At 42.2% G+C, this 20,267-nt stretch overlaps 1 long non-coding RNA gene across 1 annotated transcript; it reads left to right on the top strand.

Moving 5' to 3' along the window:
• The first annotated feature begins 15,541 nt into the window (after positions 1 to 15,541).
• On the top strand, positions 15,542 to 17,663 carry LOC311058343. The gene is made up of 3 exons (XR_014602049.1): positions 15,542 to 15,685; positions 16,599 to 16,752; positions 17,566 to 17,663. It is a non-coding gene; the product is annotated as an uncharacterized lncRNA (long non-coding RNA).
• Positions 17,664 to 20,267: the final 2,604 nt, after the last annotated feature.

The raw sequence follows: 20,267 nt of genomic DNA, 5'->3' as shown, positions 1-20,267 counted from the left end.
AAACATTGGGACACATCGGCTGCATAATTACAATACTGATCGTCGACAAATAAGTAAAACAATGGCCATATATCAGCCAACCGATGTATCGCTCAGGCTCTGCTTACCACCTGTTCCCAACATGTCCGTGTGTCATTTCCCCTGCAGGCGGAGTTGATCAGCAAGCAGGCCCAGGAGAAGTTTGACCTGAACGGTGACCCCCTGCAGGGAACCGCGATGAGGGGATCCCGTGGAGAGCAGCTCAGCTTCGCCTCAGGACTGGTCTACTCCCTGGGCCTGCTGCAGGCCACTCTGCACAAATATGAACAGTGAGTGACTATCGCACATGAGAGACTAAATTGGGAATGTTGTCATTGGAGAATACCCACCATTCTAAAACTTTATAACAAGATTCCAAATAAATTAAAAGATTCTGGTAATGCTCCATGTTGCTATCCAGAACTGAACACCTTTAATCCCAATGTATTGAACATCTTCAATAAAAATTCAGTCCAATGAGAGACAACTTTTCTCGCTCGTATTTCGTTTATAAGTTTTGTCCTCTGTTAACTACTTAAGCCCTACATACTTACCGTCATACCGTATGCCGAATAGTGAAACTAGTAATTCTACAAGCTCACTACAATCTGCTATTTTTGCTGCAAGTTCAAGTATTTATGTGCCATTTCAAAACAAGTTTGATAGGAAATTGTCTTGGTACTTCCTCTCACATACAAGACAGCACAATAAACAACAGCACAAAAGACAAGAACAAAAAGAGACACAAGAAACAGAACCAAACCAGGACCAAGCTGCAGCTTTGGCACATGTATACAGTACAGACAGTAGAAGAAACTGCTTAGTGCAATTATGTAGCAATTTTTAAAGTGCATATTTAAAGTGCATACCGTCTAGTTTGTGTTTGTAGTGCAAGAGTGTCGTTAAGGTGCCTGACTGCTTGGAGGTATGTGCTGTCTCTAAAACGGGAGGTTCTACTCCCAATGCTGCCATATCTCCTACCTGATGGGAGGAGATTGATAAGGTAATGGGCTGGATGGGAATGGTCGGCTATGATTTTTTTAGCCCTCTTCACCAATCTAGTGGGATAGAGTGATGACAGCGATGGAAGGCTCGAACCAATTATCCTAGCTGCCTGACGTGTAACCCTCTCCAACCGTGTCCTATCCTGTGCAGTTGTATTACCGTACCAGACAAGCATGGAAAAGGTGAGCACGCTCTCAATGACTGACCTATAGAAATGTATCATAGCTGTTTTACTGACCTTGAACTTTCTAAGCTGCCGCAAGAAGTAGAGACGCTGGTGGGATTTACTGACCTTGAGGCTGGTGTTGAGTTCCCATGATAGGGATTCGTGGATGGTGGTTCCGAGGAACCGGAACGAGGAGACCCTCTCAACCTCTACTCCATTTATGGAGAGAGGAGGAAGGGAGGTTTTGTTCTTCCTCCTATAGTCAACAACCAACTCTTTGGTTTTTGAGATGTTAAGTATGAGATTATGGTTCTCACACCACCTCACCAGGTCATCTATCTCATTGCGATAGCCAGATTCATCACTGTGTCATCTGCAAATTTAAACAACAGGACTGAATTAGTGTGTGATTGACAAAAATATGTGTTGACAGAATATAGAAAAGGAGAAAGAACACAGCCCTGGGGGGCACCTGTGTTCAAAACCTTGGATTGTGAGATTAATTTGCCGACTCTGACAGCTTGTTTTCTGTCACTTAAAAAGTCATAAATCCATTTGCAAATGGATTGTTTAACACCCAGTTCCTGTAGGGTTTGGATCAACTTAACAGGAACGATGGTGTTAAACGCAGAACTGTAGTCGACAAATAAGATACGTGCATATACAGGCACAACCCTGGTTTCCAGATGTTGAAGGATAGAGTGCAAACACAAGGACACTGCATCGTCAACACTTCTATTTGCCCTGTAGGCAAACTGATGGGAATCAAGTGAGATGCTGGACATTAATCTACACACCAGCCGCTCAAAAACCTTCATAATGACCGATGTTAAGGCAACAGGCCTATAATCATTAAGACAGGTGATGTTGTTATTCTTCTTTGGGATTGGGATGATCACTGCTGACTTAAAACAAGCAGCCACGATAGAGTGTAGCAAGGACTGATTAAAGATGGAAGTGAGGACTGGTGCCAGCTGGTCGGCACAGTGTTTAAGGGTTTAAGGGTGGCAGGCGACACGCCGTCAGGCCCTGCTGCCTTTCTGGTGTTTTGCTGGCGGAGCAGAACTCCGACGGAATTCATATTTTAATGCTTTATATTGCACTAAATCCCCCTGCTTAAAAGCGACATGTTTCCTCCTACAAAGCACCCTCACTTCATAATTGAACCAGGGCTTGTCGTTGCCGTAAACAGTGACAGATTTAGTTGTAATACAGACATTCTCACAGAATTGAATATAGGAGGTAACAGTGTCAGTGTAGGTGTTAATATCATCCTGGTCAGACCAGAAGTCCCTCCATACTGTGGAATCAAAGCAGTCCTGTAACATGTCTATTGCTTGAGGAGACCATTTCCTGATGTGTTTTATGGTTGGTTTTTCCACCCTCAGTTTCTGACGATACTTTGGGATCAGCAGGATTGTGATGTGGTCCGATTTACCAAGAGGGGCCCGCGCCACAGCATGATACGCCTCTCGAATGTAACATTGGTCCAAAGTCTTATCCTCCCTCGTGGGAATGTGGATCTGAGGCTTGTATCTCGGTAGAGCCTTCTTTAGGGAGACGTGATTAAAGTCACCCAGACAAAACACCACTGCATCCGGGTTGGAATTCTCCACCTCCATGATGATATTATGCAGCTGTTGTGTCGCAGATGGAGCTGAGGCTAGGGGTGGGACGATATACGATATTATCGTATATCGCGATAAAAAAAATCCACGATAACTTTATCGCGGGGTCTGTAATTATCGCAAAAAAACAAAACAAAAAAGTTGGACCAAAAAAGATTGGTGTCCATTTGCTTTGCCAGGTTTCATATCCGGCCTAGCGAGAATCAAAGGAAACGGAAACAGCTTTGAGCATGCATATATATGTGTGTGTGTGGACTGCACAGGATACAGTTCCAAAGAAGGCGGATGTAAAAGCCAGCGTCGCAGCAAGTCAGTGCACTGACTGCACTCGCCTCGCTGTCCTTGTAGGCTACTAGTACGAAGGTGTCCGTAGCTGAGAAAGACTCGTGGACAATCTTTATTTTATGTTTTTTTTTTTTTTGGACAAATAAATGAATGAAATGCCCAAAAAACTTCCACTCCCCTGTCCCCTCCCGCAAAGAAACCTCCGCTCCAGTCCGCGCTGCACGGAGCTGGCTCTCAACCGGCTTCAGTCAAGCTGCTTCGTGCTGCTCATTAACAACAGCTGCTATGTGTGTGGCCGCCGCGGCCTTTCATCATAAAGTTTAAATATAAAAACTTCGAAATTAAATAAATATGTTTAGCTCAGAATCAGCTATATGAACTCGGTTATCTTGGCATATGCTTACATTTGTTATAAGATGGTTGGATCATCTGTGACAGCACGTTTGGGAAACATCGGATTTTCATTTTGCGCCGCTGTCTCGTTAAACCCAGCTGGTTAAATATTCAACACTTTACCACGGTAAACGCTATGCAGCTATGCTCATGTAACGTTCACTCAGTGGTGGCTTATCCAACGGGCTTGAGGTGCTGAAGCACGCAAAACTGCGAAATTTTAGAAGCAGGGCTCCGCAGCGCAGCTCCTGTTTAAGGTAATTGCCTTCACTTGCTGTGCTTCTGCGCAACAGGGCAGATCTCCGCCAGGCCACCAGGCTCATGAAATTGATAGGCAGTCAACAGTAGCCAATTAGAATTAAAGCTGCTAAAACTGACTCATACACTAATACAGAACCATATATAGGCTAAATATTGTCTCTGACTCTCTGTCGGTTGGGAAAACTGTTCATTTTATTTTAAAACAATTTCAAATGGTGAAAAAAAAAATCTACAAGCTATAATTATTAAAAATTAAGAAATACTATATTTTAAATGGTGAAAAATACAGAAAATAGGGGAAAATACACAAAATCTCTAATATGTGATTTTAATGTGACCCCTGCAGTCAGTGAAGTCCAGGGCTGAATGTGACAAATATTGAGACAAATAGGCTATAACCCAATACATAATTTTATTAAATAAATGGGGGGTTATATTTTACAGATAGTTACACTATTCTTGTACTATATTACAATTAAATCATCCTTAAAGGTAGGGTAAGTGATTTGCTTTGGTTAAAATAAGTGTTAAATAGCTCTATATTCTGATAGTACTCATTGCTATAGATTGTTTGTTCAGTATTAGGAGTCTCCTTGTCTCTCCACCTCTTTATTAAACAGAAAATGCATTTTCGTTTCAGTTTCAGTTTCATTTCCAATTTTATCCAACCAGGACAGAGAACTCAATCAGGATACAGATTAAACAAGTGACATTGGAAGTGATGACACTAAGAAATGAGCGGACAAAATTGGAACTGGAACACTATACAAATTAAGCTTAAAAATGGGTACTTTCTTCTGATTGGCTGAGATTTTGACACCTATCGAAAAATGTATTTTCTGTTTATTAAAGAGCTGGAGAAACAGGGAGACTCCTGTTACTGAACAAACACTCTATAGCAATGATTACTATATGCAGCCTTTTTATTTTTTACAGAACAGTGCCAGTGTTCAGGACAAGTAGTTTGTTTCCAAAAAAGGTTCAAAGAAAGTATGAAATACAGTTTGCACTTGCATAGTTGCATTACAGTTGCACTATTGTTTGGTTGCACTGTAGCAGTCTCTTTGGGTGTTGCTAGACATGCAGCCTGGAAGAAAAATATTGTGTTTTATGTAAAGAGAAGAGACCTTATTGTGAATAATTGAAGTTGAGAGATTACTTGTGGTGTTATTAAAATGTATGTTTACATTGTCTTTCTCTGTCTACCTCCATGTGAGACAGTCTTGGATGTTTACAAATTGCCCTGTGTGACAAGACAATAAATATTCTTTAACAGAAATGACAGGTCATGTGATTTCACTATTTTTCTAGCATTTTCAGAATTTTGAAAGTGATATTTTTCGCCACCAATATCGTGATAATATCGTAATCGTGATATTTTTGGCCACCATTATCGTGATATGACATTTTCTAAGCAGCGCGCTAATATCGTGATAATATCGTAATCGTGATATTTTTGGCCACCATTATCGTGATATGACATTTTCATATCGTCCCATCCCTAGCTGAGGCATCTGGTGGGATATAAACGACAGACAGGATGATAGAAGAGAACTCTCTCGGCCGATAGAAGGGCTTACACATGCGCATCAGACACTCCAACTCCGGTGTGCAGGTTCGTGACAGTATTTTAACGTCAGAACACCATCTCGTGTTGATATAACAACAAACACCGCCCCCGCATTGTTTGCGCGAGTCTACTTTGGAGCGGTCGGCTCGGTGTAGCGTGAAGCCAGCCTGTTGCACCGAGGAATCCGGAATCTCCTCATCCAGCCATGTTTCTGTGAGGCATATAGCTGCGGCGTCCTTATAGTCCCTCTGAGTACGGATGAGCATAGCAAGTTCTTCTGCAAGGGAAAGTGCGACATTGTATCATATTGGTCCCTGAATCTGAACAAAGCAAACGCACTACTGGTTTGAAAACACACTTAATGCATTACTTTTGAGCGTCCTGTGTATCACAAAAACCTTAACGTTATCGGTCTCTCCACTCTCGCCACTTCTAACATTATCTGTCCTTCCATTGTCATGTCCTCCTCTCATCCAGGGCTATGAGTGGCTGCAGTGTGGAGGTGTTTGCGAGAGCGCTTCCAGATGGCAGCACACCACAATATCGTATTATGATGACTACACAAGTATAAAGTATGTCTGAAACACTTTGAACACTAGGATCACTTTTCAGGTCATTATAGGCAAACATTTTGCGAACAGCCAATCTACAAGCTCACAATGTGACGCGTTGTGAGCTTGTAGATTGGCTGTTTTTGGTGAATATTCCCCCAGAATGGGGATGCTGGGGTTCAAGTGGTTAAGGACAATCAAATCCATCCCGTTCTTTTTTTAAGAAATACTTTTACGAAATTTAACTGATTGTTACATAATGTGTGGAGAAAACAAAAAGAAGAATTGTTGTATATATTATATTAATTTACCGTACCGGACAATTTCATTATGAAGTTGAAGTTAAGAAGTTACAGAGTCGCTCCATCTCAGCTGACTGGAAAATAAATCAGTCCATGTGCAGAGCCAAATCATGTCCAGTTGACTATGTCTAGAAGGTTTAAGCGGTTCGTTTTGAAGCTGTAGTGATTAGGACACCACCCCGCAAGTCTGTAGCAGCCACTCCAGCACCTGTTAGGAGTGTCTCTACACCAGTGGTTGTAACTCGTGAGTTGCAAGTACCGCTGATTGCCGAGGTAAGGAGTCACTGCTTTGTGACGAGACTCTGTTATCATATTAGTTTACTTGATCCTATAGTTTACTGAGACACTACACTGTCTCTCTGCATTCTATGAATGTTTTGACCTCGTTTGCTGTAAGTCACTCTGAATAAAGGGCTAATGCCTACATTGTACATTTGTAATTAGGGGGATCTTGACATGTTTAGAGAACCACTGATATACGTACAAGTGTTGGTTGGTTTGTTTGTTACCCTCTCATTCAGAGTTACAGACCTGTTAGGGGTACATTTGGTTCCATTAGTAAAGTATTGATATTGCTGATGTATTAAAAACACTTCTCGATTATTTGATTCATTGAAAAAGGAATCAAACTTAATCAATATTTAACCCAGTACTTTCATGTTTGCTTTTGTGTATATAAATGTATATATCCTTTTACCCCTTGCTAGCTTCAACCCCTGTGGACTACGCTACCCGCAGACCGCTGCAGAGTAGTTCCTGGTGAAGTATCACACAACTACATAGAGGATCCCACAGATGTCCCTGGCCAGCACCTGCCCCGTAAGCAGTGGACAACCCTCAACCGCCTGATGACAGGCGTGGGGACGCTTCGGTGAAGCAATGCAACGGTGGGGCCTCTCGGACAGTGCCCACTGTGAATGTGGAGACCCCCTACAGACTGTGGAACACATCATGACCAGCTGCCCGAAACACCGCCCGCCACATGGCGACCAAGGCCGTATGAACCTGGATGACGAAACGCTGGATTGGCTTGCTGCAACGGAGCTGAGGATCTGATGACATACGCAAGAAGAAGTAGTATCACACACACATACACACTCACTCGATCACTCAATCGCTCGCTCGCTCGCTCGATCACTCAATCACTCGTTCGCTCGCTCGTTCGTTCGCTCGTTCAATCACTCACTCGGGCACTCACTCACACTCTCTCTCTTTGATTGTTCTATATTGATTTGGGTAGCTGTTTGTTGCTGTCCTAGTAACACTTGTTGTGTGTGAGTTTTTTCTTTCCCAACTCAACGGAAACAGGTAGCTGAAGTCCAAGCAGGTTACAGAGATGCCTCGCCAGTCCAAGCGTGGCAAACCAGTGATGGACCAGGCTGCCTGCAGATCAGCGAACCGGTGGAAGAGGTCAGCCTGGACTAGACTAACGCAGAGGTCTTTGATTCCAGCTGAGTTGTCAAACAAGAAGGTGTCTGTCTTTGCTCATTTATTAATTTTGAGGAGTAAATGCCAGTGTTTACACAATAAACATTGATTTTGTTTTTCTTTTGTTGAAACAGTTTGCCCTTCTTGTCGGTGATTCAAAAGTTTGAGAAGATGTAGTTTTTCAGGAAGAACTATTTGCTTTTAGGTCTGTGTTTTGGACTTTCCTCCTCGTCTGAACGTTGACATGGCAGAGCAGAACCGTTTGCGAGAGCGCTTCCAGATGGCAGCACACCACTGCGGTAAATAATACCAATGCACACACATACAGTATACAGGTCTTACACTCTTTAGGCTGACCTAAGCAATATCGTATTATGATGACTACACAAGTATAAAGTATGTCTGAAACACTTTGAACACTAGGATCACTTTTCAGGTCATTATAGGCAAACATTTTGCGAACAGCCAATCTACAAGCTCACAATGTGGCGCGTTGTGAGCTTGTAGATTGGCTGTTTTTGGTGAATATTCCCCCAGAATGGGGATGCTGGGGTTCAAGTGGTTAAGGACAATCAAATCCATCCCGTTCTTTTTTTAAGAAATACTTTTACGAAATTTAACTGATTGTTACATAATGTGTGAAGAAAACAAAAAGAAGAATTGTTGTATATATTATATTAATTTACCGTACCGGACAATTTCATTATGAAGTTGAAGTTAAGAAGTTAGAGGGTCGCTCCATCTCAGCTGACTGGAAAATAAATCAGTCCATGTGCAGAGCCAAATCATGTCCAGTTGACTATGTCTAGAAGGTTTAAGCGGTTCGTTTTGAAGCTGTAGTGACTGTTACCTCATTTAGAAACGGTAGGAAATCAAATGTTTATTTGTTCTATTTTTATGTGTTTTAAAAGTCACATATGTCAGTCAGCCAGACGGATTTCCACTGACACAGCTTGATCTGTGGTGTACAGACGGCGTAAGTATAATTTGTTTGTATATCATATGAATACAACATTTCTGTGCAAGAGCACAGGTTCGTCCGAGCATCTTAAATGAAAATGATTAAAAGCTAAGATGACAGGGTTGCCATTTTCCGGCCTGCAAACGGTGCTCTCTGTTTTTATGCACAGGTCAGTCCTAGGACACCACCCCGCAAGTCTGTAGCAGCCACTCCAGCACCTGTTAGGAGTGTCTCTACACCAGTGGTTGTAACTCGTGAGTTGCAAGTACCGCTGATTGCCGAGGTAAGGAGTCACTGCTTTGTGACGAGACTCTGTTATCATATTAGTTTACTTGATCCTATAGTTTACTGAGACACTACACTGTCTCTCTGCATTCTATGAATGTTTTGACCTCGTTTGCTGTAAGTCACTCTGGATAAAGGGCTAATGCCTACATTGTACATTTGTAATTAGGGGGATCTTGACATGTTTAGAGAACCACTGATATACGTACAAGTGTTGGTTGGTTTGTTTGTTACCCTCTCATTCAGAGTTACAGACCTGTTAGGGGTACATTTGGTTCCGTTAGTAAAGTATTGATATTGCTGATGTATTAAAAACACTTCTCGATTATTTGATTCATTGAAAAAGGAATCAAACTTAATCAATACTTAACCCAGTACTTTCATGTTTGCTTTTGTGTATATAAATGTATATATCCTTTTACCCCTTGCTAGCTTCAACCCCTGTGGACTACGCTACCTGCAGACCGCTGCAGAGTAGTTCCTGGTGAAGTATCACACAACTACATAGAGGATCCCACAGATGTCCCTGGCCAGCACCTGCCCCGTAAGCAGTGGACAACCCTCAACCGCCTGATGATAGGCGTGGGGACGCTTCGGTGAAGCAATGCAACGGTGGGGCCTCTCGGACAGTGCCCACTGTGAATGTGGAGACCCCCTACAGACTGTGGAACACATCATGACCAGCTGCCCGAAACACCGCCCGCCACATGGCGACCAAGGCCGTATGAACCTGGATGACGAAACGCTGGATTGGCTTGCTGCAACGGAGCTGAGGATCTGATGACATACGCAAGAAGAAGTAGTATCACACACACATACACACTCACTCGATCACTCAATCGCTCGCTCGCTCGCTCGATCACTCAATCACTCGTTCGCTCGCTCGTTCGTTCGCTCGTTCAATCACTCACTCGGGCACTCACTCACACTCTCTCTCTTTGATTGTTCTATATTGATTTAGGTAGCTGTTTGTTGCTGTCCTAGTAACACTTGTTGTGTGTGAGTTTTTTCTTTCCCAACTCAACGGAAACAGGTAGCTGAAGTCCAAGCAGGTTACAGAGATGCCTCGCCAGTCCAAGCGTGGCAAACCAGTGATGGACCAGGCTGCCTGCAGATCAGCGAACCGGTGGAAGAGGTCAGCCTGGACTAGACTAACGCAGAGGTCTTTGATTCCAGCTGAGTTGTCAAACAAGAAGGTGTCTGTCTTTGCTCATTTATTAATTTTGAGGAGTAAATGCCAGTGTTTACACAATAAACATTGATTTTGTTTTTCTTTTGTTGAAACAGTTTGCCCTTCTTGTCGGTGATTCAAAAGTTTGAGAAGATGTAGTTTTTCAGGAAGAACTATTTGCTTTTAGGTCTGTGTTTTGGACTTTCCTCCTCGTCTGAACGTTGACATGGCAGAGCAGAACCGTTTGCGAGAGCGCTTCCAGATGGCAGCACACCACTGCGGTAAATAATACCAATGCACACACATACAGTATACAGGTCTTACACTCTTTAGGCTGACCTAAGCAATATCGTATTATGATGACTACACAAGTATAAAGTATGTCTGAAACACTTTGAACACTAGGATCACTTTTCAGGTCATTATAGGCAAACATTTTGCGAACAGCCAATCTACAAGCTCACAATGTGGCGCGTTGTGAGCTTGTAGATTGGCTGTTTTTGGTGAATATTCCCCCAGAATGGGGATGCTGGGGTTCAAGTGGTTAAGGACAATCAAATCCATCCCGTTCTTTTTTTAAGAAATACTTTTACGAAATTTAACTGATTGTTACATAATGTGTGAAGAAAACAAAAAGAAGAATTGTTGTATATATTATATTAATTTACCGTACCGGACAATTTCATTATGAAGTTGAAGTTAAGAAGTTACAGAGTCGCTCCATCTCAGCTGACTGGAAAATAAATCAGTCCATGTGCAGAGCCAAATCATGTCCAGTTGACTATGTCTAGAAGGTTTAAGCGGTTCGTTTTGAAGCTGTAGTGACTGTTACCTCATTTAGAAACGGTAGGAAATGAAATGTTTATTTGTTCTATTTTTATGTGTTTTAGAAGTCACACCTACATCTGACAATCCTCCTCTGCCATCACCCTCTCTCTTCTGCCAATGCGTTTTCCTTTTGCAGTTTGCTTACTTGACTTTCTTGTTTGTTTGATTGTTTGTTTTGTTAGTTAAGTTCTTATGTAAAGTGCATTTGAGTACCCAGAAAAGCATGATATAAAACCGAACTCATTATTATTAGTGAGGTATTCTTTACATTTGCTAAGTTAGTTATAAAATAACTATTTTACCCAAATTGATCTGAGGAAGAGAGTGGGCCCTAAGGAAGAGAGTGGGCACTAAGGAAGAGAGTGGGCACTAAGGAAGAGAGTGGGTACTAAGGAGGAGAGTGGGCACTAAGGAGGAGAGTGGGCACTAAGGAAGAGAGTGGGCACTAAGGAGGAGAGTGGGCACTAAGGAGGAGAGTGGGCACTAAGGAAGAGTGGGCACTAAGGAAGAGAGTGGGCACTAAGGAAGAGAGTGGGCACTAAGGAGGAGAGTGGGCACTAAGGAAGAGTGGGCACTAAGGAAGAGTGGGCACTAAGGAAGAGAGTGGGCACTAAGGAGGAGAGTGGGCACTAAGGAGGAGAGTGGGCACTAAGATAGAGAGTGGGCACTAAGGAAGAGAGTGGGCACTAAGGAAGAGAGTGGGCACTAAGGAAGAGAGTGGGCACTAAGGAGGAGAGTGGGCACTAAGGAAGAGAGTGGGCCCTAAGGAAGAGAGTGGGGCACTAAGGAAGAGAGTGGGCACTAAGGAGGAGAGTGGGCACTAAGGAAGAGAGTGGGCACTAAGGAAGAGAGTGGGCACTAAGGAAGAGAGTGGGCACTAAGGAGGAGAGTGGGCACTAAGGAAGAGAGTGGGCCCTAAGGAAGAGAGTGGGCACTAAGGAAGAGAGTGGGCACTAAGGAAGAGAGTGGGCACTAAGGAAGAGAGTAGGCACTAAGGAAGAGAGTGGGCCCTAAGGAAGAGTGGGCACTAAGGAAGAGAGTGGGCCCTAAGGAAGAGTGGGCATCTCCATGTTTAATTGGACGAATTTGTTAAATGTTCTTAAAGTATACATGATGTGAACATGCAGGTACATCATTATAATAATAATAATAATAATAATAATAATAATAATAATAATGATAATAATGATAATAATAATAATAATAATGTATACATTACATCATTATCAGACCTACACTTATCATTCAACTTCTTATTTATGCCCAAAATGACTGAGTATACAGGTTTTGTAGCGATTTGTAGCCAATTATAGAAATATTGTGCCTTAATGGTCGAATGTTCCAGCATCCTCTAATCATGTTTAATTACATTACTTCCTGATTATTAACTATTTACATTTCTTTGGGGGTAAATGAACCAGTTTAACATGTTGGTGCCCAGTCTCTCTTGATGTTCTTGTGTTTGACGTACATGGGCCAGACATGTCGATCAAACAGACCAGGTGGGTCTGGGACCGTGTAGTTTCTTGAGCACCTCCTCTTTTTGCATTCTTCGTATGGAATGGAAATGAAATAACGCTGGTTCAGCACGTCGATCAAAGGTCCATAGGTGTAAAGCAGGAAACCTTCCACAATCAGGATGTGAGTCTCCTCCTCCTTGTTGCGGTCAGACTCAGAAAGAATGTCGGTATCCAAGGTGTTATTAACACTCTATACATACATACTTTAGCTGTATGTATGTATGTTATTGTTAATACATAAACTCACCCCCTCCATCACACTGCCGTCCACCTCCATTATTCCGTACATAGAGTTAATATTAACTGTTATAAATGTTCTTTAATCTGATCATTAAAGTGATTTCAATGCTTTCTGCTCTCTCTGCTGCTCCTTCACTTGCAGTTGTCGCTTTAGATGACGTCATCAAACGGCGTGCGTGTAGTTTTATAGCAGAGAGCTCTACGCGTCAAGAGGTAACGGTTTAATAAACGGAGTAGCACTGCCCTCCTCGGGCCACATGTGTGTACTGCAGCTGCTGTTGTGTACATAGAGCTAGAAGAACTAATGTACTGACAGTAACTAAAGTAATAAAGTACATGTACTCAAGTACATTACACACACATTTATTGGTACCCCCTGGTACCCCCCCCCCCCCCCCCCCTGGGGGTCCCCGTCCTGGACTCCACCGGGTTTCCCTTATTTTCAACTAAAACCACCATGCTAAACGAAACACGAAAAACATTATTCCCTCAATGCGAGCATATGGTGGGACTCGGCTGTTTCCGTCAGCAGTCGGGCTCGGGTATTTTCGGCTGTTTCCGTCAGCAGTCGGGCTCGGGTATTTTCGGCTGTTTCCGTCAGCAGTCGGGCTCGGGTATTTTCGTCTGTTTCCGTCAGCTCTCGGGTTCGGGGGTTTGCTGCAGCCCCGCCCAGCCCTGTGTGTGCTGCTGACGTCACAGCGCTGCCCCGCCCCCCCCCCCCCCCCCCCACCCTACCATCTCTCTGTGTCCAACAGAACAGAAACAGCTCGAGCTGGACTCTTCTCTTCTCCTCTATTCCTCTATTCAAAACATATGCACGTATGCTCTTTTTGGATTACAGCTCGGCTTTCAACACAATTAAGCCTATGAAGCTAACTGTGAAACTGGCAAACCTCGGTGTACCTACACCCACCTGCAACTGGATATTGGACTTTCTGATAGATAGGCCACAGGTGGTGAGGATGGGAAATAAGACCTCAGCCCAGCTCACGGTTAGCACTGGAACTCCTCAGGGCTGCTGCCTAAGTCCCAAACTCTACTCCTTGTACACACATGACTGCGTTTCCACCCATAAGAGTAACATCATAATAAAATATGCCGATGACACAACCATCCTGGGCCTTATTAGAGGAGGAAACGAGTCAGGGTACAGGGAACAGGTGAACAACATCATCAGCTACGGAGAGGACAATGACCTTGTCCTCAATGTGGACAAAACGAAGGAAGTAATTCTGGACTTTAGGAGGGGACCTCCCACACTGCGACCCCTCACCATCAAGGGGACAGAGGTGGAGCAGGCAGACAGCTTTAAGTTTCTCGGCCTTCATGTGTCAAAAAATCTGACCTGGAAGGAAAACACTGTTGCTATAGTGAAAAAAGCCCAGCAGCGGCTGTACTTCATTAGGATGCTGAAGAAGGCTGGACTCAGTCACCGGCCCCTCACTCTGGCCTACAGAGGACTCGTTGAAAGCATCCTCACCAGCGGTATCACGGTGTGGTATGGAAACACTACCCAAGCTGAGAGGAAATCGCTCCAACGAGTCATCAAAACCGCCGAGAGGATTATTGGAGTAGATCTCCCTGCCATGGACACAATCTACACACAGCGCTGTAGGAGGAGAGCACAGAGCATCCTTGAGGATCAACATCATCCTGCTCACCCTCTGTTCGTGTGGAGGGACTCAGGACACAACCTGAGACACCACAGACCAGAGAGCATCTCCACCCACACAACAAGCTTTTTTAACAGCTTTTTTCCTGCCACTGTGCGCTTAGTAGCCGAGGACATTAGGGACGGTAGTCAATATGACAGATGAACTGAATCCGAGCAGATGAACTAAATTAGGACAGATCGTGATAAGACGAATTGCACCACTATTTGCACTGTTTTTTTATTTTTTACTATGACGGGCTTATTTATTATATTTGATATTGTCTTTGGTGAGTGTGGTAGGATATTATGTAGGATTGTAGGATGTACTGTATGTTCTCTCTGTACTTTCTGTCTTCTTTTTTAAAATGCTGACCCTGGGAGCTGAGCTCCAAAATTTCCTATGCACTTGTGCAAATGGCAAATAAAGTCTATTCTATTCTATTCCTCTATTCCTCCTTTCTTCTGCTCTTCTCTCCATTCAGACCAGGTAACACTGTTTATCATGTTTAATAATAAACACTATTTAGTGTTTTAGTTCATTCTGTCTCTGCAGACAGTATTATATATGTGTGTGGAAGGGGGAGGGGAGGGGCTTCGCCTTCGTCGCGAGACGGACGAAAACAGCAGATCTACAAGCTCTCAACGAGCCGAGGCGTTGAGAGCTTGTAGATCTGCTATTTTGACTAATGTTCCCCTCAGAAAAGGAATTCTAGGGTTCAAGTGGTTAATGTAAAAAAAACGAAATCCTATCACACAAAGATTGGGCGGACCCCCTATAGTAGCTCTGAGGACCCCCTAGGGGTCCCGGACCCCCTGTTGAAGGCCCCTGGCTTATAGTATGCTCCTAGCCCTGTTTGGAACCTCACTCTGTACGAAAGCTATCGTGGAGAGTGAGTGTGTGTGTGTTGGCCTTGAGAGAGAGGTGTGTGTGTGTGTGTGTGTGTGTGTGTGTGTGTGTGTGTGTGTGTGTGTGTGTGTGTGCTAACCTGACATGTTAGAGATGATTCTTGAACAAATTGAATGATAAATAAATGGTAATTTATTTATTTATTTTTTATAATGTTGTGTATGTATTTTTATGAGATGTCTATCTACTCTGTTATTGTTTGATTGTTTGTAGGCTTTTTTTTAACACAAGAGCCATACTGTACATGTGTTATATAATTGAAAAATGCAAAAAATAAGGGGGGAAAAATGAGGAGATTGGTACTGGTACAGAACTAGTATTATCTGTTAAAACTGTTATTGTGTGTCATGCTTGGTGCCTTTAGATTTTTGGCTGATGGCTGCTGGGACTGATTCTGTGACCTATGAACTACGAATGAGACACATGACCAGACAAGACCACGGACGTACAGCCAGTGACCGGCGACCACAGGGCTCGAGGGATCCAGGCTGAGAAAGTATGCTGTGCATATGGTACGTTCAAAGTGACTCTGTATCTCTTGTACATTCGTGTGTCTTTCATTATATTACACCAGACTTCACCACCCTAGACTTCACCAGCGACTATATAGACGCCTTAACAGACTACGTCACACTAATAAGAACCAGTATGTGCACGCAGGCCGGCACCAACTGAACCCCACCGCTCATAAGATGCGATGTAAAAGTGGTCACAGCCTCACATGTAAAAATGCATCCCATGAAACTTTCAGATGCTGTTTTTCTCCCAGTATGGAGGAAGAATGCTTAGGATTTTTACTGTGATCTCTCGCTCTTGAAATATATAATCCTTGGTTTCTGTTGTGTGTAAACAATAATAGCAATTCAAAACAGTTGTCCCCCAAACCCCTCCTCCAGTGTCTGTCATAAGAACGGAGGGAGCGCTCTATGATCACGGCACCAGAACCTGCTCTTGCTCACTCAGCTGCAGCCCGTCCGTCCCGCGAAGGTGTCGCGCGCAGAGAACGTCTGAGAACAGCAGACCTCCAAGCTCACAACAGTCTCATCCGCGACGTGGTTGTGAGCTTGTATGTCAGCTGTTCTCGGCGCGCAATACCGTTGCGGGGTGAAGTACATATGTCTCACTAGGACGCACCTCACTAGCCAACACACAAGAGGGTTGAATGAACTAAAACCAGCAGAACCCCAAAACAGCAGGTTTGGCATTCTGTTGGGAATTGATTACATGAAGCAGTCACCTGTGCGTCCAGTGTCAATGTTTGTTAACAAATAATTGGTCTATATTACACTGACTACTTATATTGACACATCAAAATGTAAACTTTGTTCAATTGTAAACTTTTGTTGTATTACCAAGTGTTCCATTTTTCTTTTCCCATCTTTTTTTTAAAGATTTTTTTTGGGTCTTTTCTGACTTTATTTATAGGTATAGTGGAGAAGGACAGGAAAAAATATGTGAGAGATGGGGAGAGACGTGCAGTAAAGATCGTCTTGAACAGGACTCGAGGCCTACCATCTTCTTTTTAAGCAGCTCAGCCAACACCAGACATTTCTGAGACTTGTATCCCAACAACCTGAATGTGAGTTTTTAATTTTGATGCCTTTTTATTCAATGGTGTCCTCTTTGTAGCTGAAGACTGAAGACTTATCTATTCCACTGTACATTTGTAATAATTATCCTCTCTAGGTAACATGCTAGCCATGCCAGCATGTTACTGTTGTGCTGTTGACAGCCCCTCTCCACACCAGGTATGCTTAAAGAAAGGCTATCTTGATTGACTTATGATCCCTACCACCTAAGCCGTTTTTAATAAGCTACAGAATATGTCCCTGTTAAGGTGTGTGTGTGTGTGTGTGTGTGTGTGTGTGTGTGTGTGTGTGTGTGTGTGTGTGTGTGTGTGTGTGTGTGTGTGTGTGTGTGTGTGTGTGTGTGTGTGTGTGTGTGTGTGTGTGTGTGTTTCCAAATAATGAGCAGCAGTCTCACGCACGCACGCACGCACGCACGCACGCACGCACGCACACACACACACACACACACACACACACACACACACACACACACACACACACACACACACACAAAGCACAGACTATCATTTATTCATCTCCACCCACAGTTAGTTATTTTTGAGACCCCCACAAAGCTCAGATTATAACTTGAACCATGCTCTTGTGACTTACCCCAGGAGACAGGATTCTGGACCCCACCATAATAATAATAATAATAATATTTAAAAATAGACTGATAAAGGTACAGAGAAACACAGCAACCAGTACCATATGTTCATTTCATCTGTTAATACTGACATTTATCTGTTATTGTGTGTCATGCTTGGTGCCTTGAGATTTGTGTCTGATGGCTGTTGGTACTGATTCTGTGATCTATAAACAAGACGTATGACCAGAGAAGAGCATGGATATGCAGCTAGCGGCAGGCGACCACGGCATGAGGGGACTTAAGCAGCTCAGCCAACACCAGACACTTCAGTGATCACCCAACACCTAGATGTAAGTGTTTATTCAACGTGTCCTCATTGTAGCTAATTATGAAGACTATGTATTCCACTGTACACATGGAATAAGTATCCTCTCAGATTCATGCCGGCCATGTCAAATATGCTGGTGACAGCCCCTCCCCACACCTCAACACCAGGTATACTTAAAGAAAGGCTATGTTGATTAACTCATAGTCCCTAATCCCCTGAAGCAAGCCCATTGTATGACCATGCATGCACCTCATGGTACACTAGTACCTCAAAGGCATTAAAACAAAAGCAAAACTTCAGACCTCCCAAAACAAAGTGATCAGGTTACTACTAAACCTCACACCTAGGACTGGCCTAACCCCTGCTCATTATACTATAGGGTGGGATGGCTCAGGGTAGAGGACAGAGTACAGCAACTTGCAATGGGCCTGGTCTTCAAGATACTCAAGGGATCATTGAGCCCATGTACCTGTCTAACTGCTTCAACAACGTGAGAGACACATGCAGGCCCAACACCAGAAGGAGCTCCACTGAACTCGTTCAACCCAGATTCGGTACTAACTTGGGGTTAAATTTGTTCTGTTATGCCACCAACGTGTGGAATGCCCTACCAACACCCATCAAAAAGTGAGACTCCGTACCGAAAAAGACCCCAAAAATATTTTAAAAAGAAAGACAGCCATCCATTCTGTCAGTGGAAGAGTTATCTGTTGATTGCTTCTTCACGGTGTACACATGTGATTGATAAGATTTATAGTCATGAAGACATTTTTTCTTGTCTGTACTACGCAACATCTAGATTTGCTGTTGATGTTTTTTTGTTTTGTTTTTTCATTGCAGGCTTCAGGTCTAAAGTGGTGGTGGGGGCTAAAGAAACGGACTGCAATCAACAACAGAATGAAGTGTCTTCTTGTCTTTGTGGGCTCCTCAGCTTTATCAAGCCGTGAAACAGAAACCTTGCATGTCTAAAACTGTTTCGTTTTCAGGAAATGGGGAAAAATAACCTGTGTTCCAATGTATCCAGTGTAGTATTTAGTCACAAGCTCTTTTCATTGGTTAAATATTTTTTAAACCCACAGACACACTTGACCACTTTCGCTTTAAAGAATATTTAAGGAATGGCAGATCTATAAGCTCACATTCTGTCGCTATGCGTTGTGAGCTTGTGGATTCACTGTTTTTGCTACTTAAACTCATGGTTCAAGGTTGTTTTATATTGTTACATCTTGTGCACAGGTAGATGGACTGCATTTATGCATTTAATGCCTTCATAGTCTTTCCGGCCCTTCAAATCGCTGTACGATGTACTTCACATTCCCCCATTCACACACCGATGGCGGAGAAAACCATGCAAGGCACCAACCTACTATCAGAAGCAGTGGGTTCAGTGTCTTGCTCAAGGACACTTATGATACTTATCCAGCTTTTTTCCCCTGTACACAAAACCTCTTTGCCGAAAATAGCAGATCTACAAGCTTGTATGCTATTTTCGGCTAATGTTCCCCCCAGAATAGGGAGGCAAGGGTTCAAGTGGTTGTTTTGTGAATGAAGTAGAATTTTGCAGAACAATCTTCAAAGGTATAGTAAGAAAATGTGTCATTTCTATGCAGTGGTTAACAGGCTAAACAATGGAAAACTATTACTGTTTCACTAACTTATATTAAAATGTCCAGTAAGAGACCAAAGACATTTTAATTTATATTTATCATATGAAAGGCTTCCATTACCAGGTACAGCAGGTAAGGACTGTTTTAATAATGATAGTATTCATTTTAGATTTTTGGAAAATATTAACCATCATAACACAATGTTTGCACATGTAGAGTATAGTGTAGAATAAGTGTAGAATGGACAGCGTGAGAAGAGAGGATAAAGAGAGGACAAGCATAGAATGAGGGGATGAAGAGAGGAGTCTGTCTGGGTTGTATATCTGTACTTGGACTGATGTTGTCTGTCTACACCAAAGCTCTTTGCCAAAAATAGCTGGTCTTGTAGGTACAAATATTGCTTGGATATTATATTATTATTATATTAAATACATTATATTATTATAATATTAAATACATTATATTATATTATTATTATACTAAATACATTATATTATATTATTATATTAAATACATTATATTATATTATTATATTAAATACATTATATTATATTATTATTATATTAAAAACATTATATTATTATTATATTAAATACATTATATTATTATTATATTAAATACATTATATTATATTATTATAATACTAAATACATTATATTATATTATTATATTAAATACATTATATTATATTATTATATTAAATACATTATATTATATTATTATTATATTAAATACATTATATTATTATTATATTAAATACATTATATTACTTACTGACGAACTAACTAACTGACTGACTGTAAAAACACAACATTGATGTAAATCCATTGAACTAATAATGTTATAAATGTTACAATGTGTTATATATGTGTTATATAATGTTATAATAATGTTATAAATGTAAAAATGTGTTATATATGTGTTATGTATTGTTATAATAATGTTATAAATGTGTTCATGTTTACAACACTTCACAAACATCTGACTCATTCAACGGCCCTT

This window comes from Gymnoscopelus microlampas (assembly GCF_963454915.1).
Source record: "Gymnoscopelus microlampas genome assembly, chromosome: 13".
Taxonomy (NCBI): domain Eukaryota; kingdom Metazoa; phylum Chordata; class Actinopteri; order Myctophiformes; family Myctophidae; genus Gymnoscopelus; species Gymnoscopelus microlampas.
The sequence above is the reverse complement of the archived record's forward strand: the minus strand, read 5'-3'. Positions and strand labels throughout refer to the sequence as shown.